A 9,057-nucleotide genomic window follows, 5' to 3' on the forward strand; every position below is an offset into this window, starting at 1 on the left:
TGAGAGAGAGAGAGAGAGAGAGAGAGAGAGAGAGAGAGAGAGAGAGAGAGAGAGAGAGAGAGAGAGAGAGAGAGAGAGAGAGAGAGAGAGAGAGAGAGAGAGAGAGAGAGAGAGAGAGAGAGAGAGAGAGAGAGAGAGAGAGAGAGAGAGAGAGAGAGAGAGAGAGAGAGAGAGAGAGAGAGAGAGAGAGAGAGAGAGAGAGAGATGCACGCACACACTCCCGTCCAACATTTTTAAGAACAAGGCCACGATCCAGGTCAGATATCATTTCATGATGCAACGCACTTTCAACCACCTCCGGTTTGGCCGTGTGTTAAATAAATATAACTCGACACGTAAGTTATTGTAATGAGAATATTGTAAAAGGCAACCAAACATACTTTTCCGACTTTTCTAGCAAGCTACATGCTGCTGGCTTATGGAGTCAGTTTCCTGCCATAAATCAAACCTGAAAAAAAAAGTTTCAAAGGCTTGTAAGTCTGGGTTTGAAAACTCAACACCTTGTAAAAAAGGTTTTGCAACACTGAAAAAAGAGATTATAACCTGAAAAAAAATAAAACTAAAATTCAAACATCTGTAAACATGATTTTGTGTTCTATTTTAACTTCTTCATCATTTTCACCAACACATTTTCAAAGTTCAAACAATTTCACCAGCGCATTTACAGAGTTTCAAATCTGGCACTGTTCTAACAGTGTATTTCATTGTTGCCCGGTTTTGAAACCTTGTAAATGGGATTCTGCAAACAGGTGTTCATACATTGAGAAATACGTTTTGAAAGGTTGAATATTTAGTTTTAAAAACTTGTAAAGGTGTACGTTTACGACATTGCACCGTATTTTTTCAGAACTGGCTTTTCAGCACTGACTTTTCAGAGATTTGACCACACAGGCGCAAGCTTTGAGTCACGTGAATATTGGCAGTGTTCTGACGCCACTCGTTTTGAAACTCCTGACAGTCGAATCTGAAAAAGAAAAAAACGTTCCTGGGGGCGGGACCATTTAGCTCTAAACCTATTGGTTGCTCTCGGCTGACGTACATTCCAATCACATGTGCCGTTCACCGGGCTGTGCGTGATTGACAGTGCTCTGCCGATGACACGAATAACAAGCGACTTTCGCGGTTGATTTTGATTTCCATTTTCTGGAACCATGGCTGTTTCCCAAAGTGAAGGCTGCAGCCTTGCTAGGACGCGTCCTTGCTAGTCGCGTCCTATGGAGATGAGACTCTAGCTGTGTTCGAAATCGTTCCCTATCATGGATGTAGTGCACTAAATAGGGTGCACGCCATTTTGTAGGGTGTTCGAATTCTCAGTGGTCCACTATATAGGGCACTATATAGTGGACTTAAAATAGGGTACATCCGATGTTCCCTACATGTTACTCCCGTATACCACAATGCAATGCGGTTGTATTTTTCCAGGGGAGAAGAAGAAGCTGAATAACCGCGAAAACGAATACATTTAATGATGGAGTCTCCGGCTTGGGTTTAGAAATGTCAACAATTTATTTGGGATTTAACATTCAAAATTAATTTAAAAAAACTTGAACAAGGAAATGTACCATTCAACATCAATAGAACCTCCAGCCCGGTTTGTTTAGATGATGTCGGCGCATCACGTCACACAAATACCAGGCGCATTTACTGACGCAAATGACGTTTAGAAATGTTAGGCGTAGTGTCCGAATTCTCGTTCCCTATTCCCTATATAGTGCACTATATCATGTACACTATATAGGGAATAGGGAACGAGTGTATAGGGAACGATTTCGAACACAGCTTCTGGTTCCAGAAGCTTCTGGTTCCAAAATCAACCGTGAAAGTCGCTTGTTATTCGTGTCATCGGCAGAGCACTGTCACGCACAGCCCGGTGAACGGCACATGTGATTGGAATGTACGTCAGCCGAGAGCAACCAATAGGTTTAGAGCTAAATGGTCCTGCCCCCAGGAACGTTTTTTTCTTTTTCAGATTCGACTTTCAGGAGTTTCAAAACGAGTGGCGTCAGAACACTGCCAATATTCACGTGACTCAAAGCTTGCGCCTGTGTGGTCAAATCTCTGAAAAGTCAGTGCTGAAAAGCCAGTTATGAAAAAATACGGTGCAATGTCGTAAACGTACACCTTTACAAGTTTTTAAAACTAAATATTCAACCTTTCAAAACGTATTTCTCAATGTATGAACACCTGTTTGCAGAATCCCATTTACAAGGTTTCAAAACCGGGCAACAATGAAATACACTGTTAGAACAGTGCCAGATTTGAAACTCTGCAAATGCGCTGGTGAAATTGTTTGAACTTTGAAAATGTGTTGGTAAAAATGATGAAGAAGATAAAATAGAACACAAAATCATGTTTACAGATGTTTGAATTTTAGTTTTATTTTTTTTCAGGTTATAATCTATTTTTTCAGTGTTGCAAAACCTTTTTTACAAGGTGTTGAGTTTTCAAACCCAGACTTACAAGCCTTTGAAACTTTTTTTTTCAGGTTTGAATTATGGCAGGAAACTGACTCCATACTAGCTGTGACTCGTGCAACTTTCTGAGTGCAAAACTAAGAGGATATTTTGCCTCTGCACTCGGTGGCCTTCCCACTTGAGGGAAGCGTGTCTTTGTGAAGGGAGACCATTGTTTAGCCGTTGTTCTCGTGCCTTATGCGTTGTTGTGTTCCTTTTCAGGCGCAGTGAAGATACGGTCCACATAGAGCAGAGAGGCCGTGTGCCGCATCGTTTGAAGTCCCAGTCGCGGCCGTTGGTGTCTCCTCGTGCCCACTGCCTCCGTCCGTTGACTGATCCCCATTGACTTTGAATGGGGACGGACGCGCAATGCATTGTGGATCCGTGCACTCCGTTCCGTCAAAAAGTTGAAAAATGTTCTACTTTTTCGGCAGCGACGGATCCGTCATCCAATCAGATCACGTATGCAAATTTAAGCACTGTGACACTACTCGGGCTCTGACGACCCTGGAAAGCTCCCTCATCCGTCAGCCACGCCTTCCGACGTTTGACGGACGGTGCAGTGGGCACGAGGCGTTACTGTAAACAACATGTCCTATAGAATCATTATGTGGGTGAAAAGGTTAGCATGTCAATTTAAACAGCCAATAAACTACAGTTTTAGTTGGAATTTGAACACTGAGATTTAATATAATGCAGCGTTATACTATAGGTGTCGGGAAGCCTCATCATCACTCAGACGTTAAATAAATCACCGTCAGACTTCACCATCAATACACACCGTAGCGTTATACTATAAGTGTCCGAATAGCTCAAATTCCTCCTATTTTTCTCTAATTTTCTTCTTTGACTCTTTCAGTCAAAGTGATAAAAGGGAACAGATAATTATGTTGACACTCATCTAACACAAATTTCCATGTAAAATAAAAAAGCTTCTCCATTGACCTGCACGGCAGATACAAGAGTTTGTATCTTACCTGTGATGCCCGTAGTGCTGGTGAGTGTAAGCGCTAATTGTTTTGATTAGGTTAATCAATTCTGTGTTCTCCTTCCTAAACTCAAATCAATTTTGATATCCCTCCTCCTCCTCATCTTCAAAACAGCTTATCCGGGGTCGTGTTGTGGGGGCAGCAGCGCTAGCATCTCACATTATTGTACTTCACTTATTTTTTATTATTTGTCATTTCACGTAAACATTTCTAATAGATACGACTGAGTTTTCCTTACTGTTAGCACTGCTTCATATAGGTATGAACGAGAGAGAGAGAGAGAGAGAGAGAGAGAGAGAGAGAGAGAGAGAGAGAGAGAGAGAGAGAGTGAACAGAGCAGCAGAAAAGCCTGCAGATATCCACTAAGAGTGTCTCTCTGCTCTAGTGGAGCCCAGAACAAAGCAGGTCTAGTTAAGATCGATCCCTGCCACTCCCGGTGGCTTTATCGTCCCAAACAACCACACTGTAAACAAATCGCCCTAGTGTACGCATCATCACTAAGGGACGAACAAGGCCGGCAAATTAACGATGTGCTCTGTTATCGTTAACAATCAATACCACGGCGAACGTTCCCGTGTGTCTAGCCGCGAGGACCGCCGCTGCAGCTTTCCAGGGGAAAACAACTGGTTTCTTAACTAGGATGTTGTTGCTTTTGTAGGCTGTTGACGTTGTTGATGTTTGTTTGTGATTGTCGTGTATGTTTGTTTCTTGTTGACAGTTGTTGATGTTGTCGATGTTTGTTTGCGTTGGCTGTCGTCGTTATTTCTTGTTGACTTGTTTGCTATTGTTGTCTTGCAGTTGTGGTCATGTAGGCGGTTGTCATCTGTGGTAGCTCGTACATGGTGCCTTGTTGTGTTACCTGTTGTCTTATGTGTTTCCTGGCGTCCCCGGTTGTTGTGTACACCTCACCGCCAGCGCACGGCTGACAGCTCTGTGGGTCCCCGAGATTTCCCCGTCTCCCCGCCCACCGTCGTGTCAGACTCTTCCGGAACATTTGGAGTTCAAGACAGAAAAGATGAGCTGCTTGTGGCCGGCGGCCATCTTGACTCACCCATCCCTCCCCTGGTTGTTCCTGACGTGCTGATTGGTCGATAGTGGAGTTGGGGCTTGTTCCTAGCTTCTATCTGAGCCTCATTGATTTTTATAATCCTCCCCGAGCCGGAGAACGAAGCACACAGCGCAACAAAACAGCAGAATACTACTGGTTACATACATGAGTCTGAGTGATTAGGTGTGTGTGTGTGTGTGTGAGTCTGTGTGGGAGTGAGAGTGCGTTTGTGTGTGCACGTGCGTGTGCGTGTGTGTGCCTCATGTCTGTTTTCGAAACCCATTTGAAAGCATTCATAGGATCAATAGACACATTCACATCATTTCAAGACAAAGACAAACGCTCGATCAATGACGACACTGCTATATATTAGCGCTGCAAGGTGTTTGCTGGAGCCATCATTCATTTCAACGTTTGCACACCAGGCACTCAACTGAATACGGACCCCCGTAACCAACGTCCTGATCAGCCCCAGAGCGACGGGTGGTGGTAGAAGATCGTATCAGCATGTTTACGATTTACTATTTGGTCCAAAGGCAACTTAGAGTGAACACAGATGTCATTAAGCAGGCAGGGTTTAGGACTTCTTGTTCAAGGATGGCTACAGATGGACATCGGGGATCGAACCCAGAACCTTTTATCTTGGTGTCAAACCCCGTAACTACTGCTCCCTACCAAACATCTGACTTGTCACACAGAGTGTGGCGCGTGTCTATGTCTCGGTGTTTCGTCTCTGCTCCGGTTTAATGAGATGCCTCTCGTGACAGAACTCCCTCTGCTTCCTCACTCATTTCTCTCTCTCTTGCCCTCGCCACTGCTGGCATTCCTCACCTTTTTCCACCCGCTTGCATCCTTCCCAAATCACACACCGATGTGACCAGCAATCAGCGACGGCCGTAAAAATAAAAACTGTGTATGTTGCATTTTGGCCGAGGCATCACCATTCATCGCTGTCATCGGGCCAGCGGTTCGAGCAGTGAAGACTCTGGGATCCATGCGTCAGGGCTGGCACTAGTGTAGGTGTTAGCCATTAGCACGTCATCGCGGAGGCGGTGCGGGTGCGGGGGGGGGGGGGCCGTGGTTGGGCTTATTAGACGCTAAATTGGGAAATTTGCACACAAACATGTCAGGGTCACTCTCACGTGCACTTTGACTCACTGAATCGATGGGAAATGGAAGGCCAAAGGAGGGCGAGTTTAGAAGTGAGCTGGAGGAGAACCACCGAAACCAAAATGTTCCAACTGTCGACGCCCACGGCGCTCCCATTCAACCCAAAAACTGTTTCCTCCTCATCACGACAGACCATTACAGCAAGGAATGAACAAACTTTTTGTAACTACTGCTAACTCATATGTAGTATAAGAGTTTAACACAATATTACGATTTTGAGTTAAATACAAAACATTGGGCCTTATTTTAACATTCTGAAACGCAAGTGAGAAGCGGATGCATTGATTTGAAAGTACAACTTATTACCGTGTATCAACTGTTCTTTTCCAAATAATTTACCAAGATTGTGTAGCTAGGTAGACGAGAGAAGCAAAGTGTATACGCAAAGTGTATAACAAGCAATATTATGCATGCGCCCTTAAAATAGCATCTGAACAACGCGCCACTGCCTTTAAACCAGGTATTCCCTGGTTTGTGGCGGAATTGTTTTCTGAAACTACAAAATAGCACCAGGGAACGTTTGCGCCAGAACACGCCTTCTCCTTTCGCTGAAACGCCCCTTGGGCATAAGATCATTCCCTAATTTAGCGACGCTTGCCTGTGGAGGGAAAAGAACGCTCCTCGCCATTTGCAAACTAGCAACGACACATGTGTCGGTGTAGAAAGTCATTTGCGCCGGATGCAAGATAGGGCCCAGCGCTATATAAATGCAGACCATTTACCATTCTTATTTAATATTACTCCTTTTTAATACTTAATGGTACTTTCTTCTATAAGTTACTCACACTATCTCACACTCGCAAACACTATCACACTGTCTCTATTCCATTCTATTCCTTTCTCAGTGTTTAATTGAACCACACACATCCTGTTGTTCTGAAAACAGCAGCATGTACTTCCTACTTTAAATAATCGATATTGTTGACCACGCTACGACCGGCAAACCAAACATCCCCCGTAGCTGCAGTCTCCTACTAAACTACGTAGGAGTATACCTTATATTTGTGGGAGTATATTTGCTTGTGTAACGTCTCAAGCGATACTACAGCCGTTGTGTCTGTCTTTACATCCACTTCACCTGGTAAGCCTTACAGGTTACATCGCCTGAGTTCTAGTTCTGAACATTACTGAGAGGCCGATATGACTTGATAAATACATAGATACATTAATGCATCGGTATACGTAAATAGATACGTCTTCCAAATGCATGAAACAACCTGAAATTAAACAAATGGCTAAATTAGCCACGTGATCTCAAAATGAACAAAATGAGCCAGAAATCTGAGAAATATTTAGTTGATAGTTGAATATGATCCCCGCTGCATGTGCTGTCATGGTCTGATGCGGAAATTGGCAGAGCTGGGTTGGGGGTGGGGTAGGAGGTGGGGGGGGGTCCTTGCGGGCTTGGTGCCTGTGCACGTGTAGCATCAGAGCTCTGGCGGTCACATGGTAGTCGCACCCTCGCATCGGTGGGGGCCCAAGAGGCATCCACCTGCTCCCACACACAGGCACACGGATACGCTGGAAGGCACGCACAACGCACAGACGACGCACACGCAAATAACCACAGACACATACACACACACACACACACACACACACACACAAACACAAACAACCACACAAACACATACACACACACAAACACATACACACACCCTCAGTCATTTGCATATGTGTGCTCTTTTCGCCCACTGGGAACACACTTTTCCTAAAAAACACATGATTTGAAAAGTAAGCAAATACATCTGAGTGTAGAGCTTGTTTTTAGGTCACAGTCTCCTGTGTGTGTGTGTGTGTGTGTGTGTGTGTGTGTGTGTGTGTGTGTGTGTGTGTGTGTGTGTGTGTGTGTGTGTGTGTGTGTGTGTGTGAACCAAATCCAAATATGGTCTTGGAGGAAGTGGCTGGATCAGTTCCAGATGGAGGCGACGATTGACAGCACTGTGAATTTAACAATGGCCTATTGAAGGGCAAGAGAGGGAGAATGAGAGGGAGAGACACACAATGAGAATGGTAGAGAGATTAAGTAGGAGAGGAGAGAGAGAGCGAGGAGAGAAAGGCAGAGAGGGAGAGAGTACGAGGGGAGAGGGAAGGGGAGAGAGGGAGCAGAAGCGAGATACAGGAAGTCAGAGAGGGGAGAGAGAGAGGGAGAAAGAGAGAGTGAGAGAGAATGAGAGGGATAGAGACACAATGGGTATGGTAGAGAGAATAAGAAGGAGAGGAGAGAGAGGAGAGTGCGGCAGAGAGAGAGAGAGAGAGAGAGAGAGAGAGAGAGAGAGAGAGAGAGAGAGAGAGAGAGAGAGGCTGAGGGGAGAGTGAAGGGGAGAGAGGAGGGGAGAAGCGAGGTAGAGGAAGTCAGAGAGGGAGAAGGAGATAGACAGGGAGAAGGAGAATGAGACAGATAGAAACACAGCGAGAGTGTCACGGAGGGAAAGCGAGCGAGCAGGGTTGAGCGCTGTGCGGCGGAGCGGCTCCTTCATGGTCTCTGCGTCTCACTAACCTCCCATAGATCCTGTAATGGATACGGCCTCAGAAGGCTTTGGGAGAGGGGGGTGAGGTGACGGCGGGGGGGAGGGGGGGGTGGGAGGCGATGATTGTGGGACGAATCACCTGTTAAATGAGGTTAGCTTAGAACTTCATCTCTAGCTTAGACTTCTCCTTCCCCCCCCGAGAGGGTGAGACCCTGACAGTAAGACTCCCTGGTGTGGTCGCCTCCTTGCCGCTCGGTGGTTCGGCAGGATAAAACCGCCTTATTCTAACGCCTCCACGCCCTCACCCTCCTGCTGGAACGTTTGTTCATAGTAGGCCTGCATGATGAATCGTTATAAAATCGCGATCTCGATTCGCCCCTGTGTGGATTTAAGTTTTAAATTACTTTGTTTCATTATTATTTATATATATACATTTTAATTTTTGCAATAAAAAATTACATTTCGTGAGAAAAAAAATCGTTGCAGAGAATCGTGAGTTCAATTCTAGGCTGAAAAATCGTGATTCAAAATATTTCCCGAATCGTGCAGGCCTGGTTCATAGCGCACTTTCACAGTGCACGTTCATCGTGCATGTTTATACTGCACGTTCATAGTGCATGTTTTTAGTGCATGTTCATAGAAGACGTTCATAGTGCACATGCACAGTGCACGTTAATAGTGCACGTTCAGAGTGCACGTTCAGAGTGCACGTTCATATCTTTTGCAGTGCAGGTTAATGCTGCACGTTCCCCCCCAAAGCAGTGTTGTGTGTTCAGCCCACGGGGGTGTTTGCCTGAAAGCAGTTCTGAGTCAACAGGAAGCGGAACCACCGGGCGATTCGCCTCGATCATCATCCTCATCCTCTTCATCTTTTTCACCATCGTTGTGATGAGGAGGATGAAGATGAAAGATGAGGAAACTGGTCA

The sequence above is a fragment of the Gadus morhua genome, chromosome 23 (genome assembly GCF_902167405.1).
Source record: "Gadus morhua chromosome 23, gadMor3.0, whole genome shotgun sequence".
Lineage (NCBI taxonomy): Eukaryota > Metazoa > Chordata > Actinopteri > Gadiformes > Gadidae > Gadus > Gadus morhua.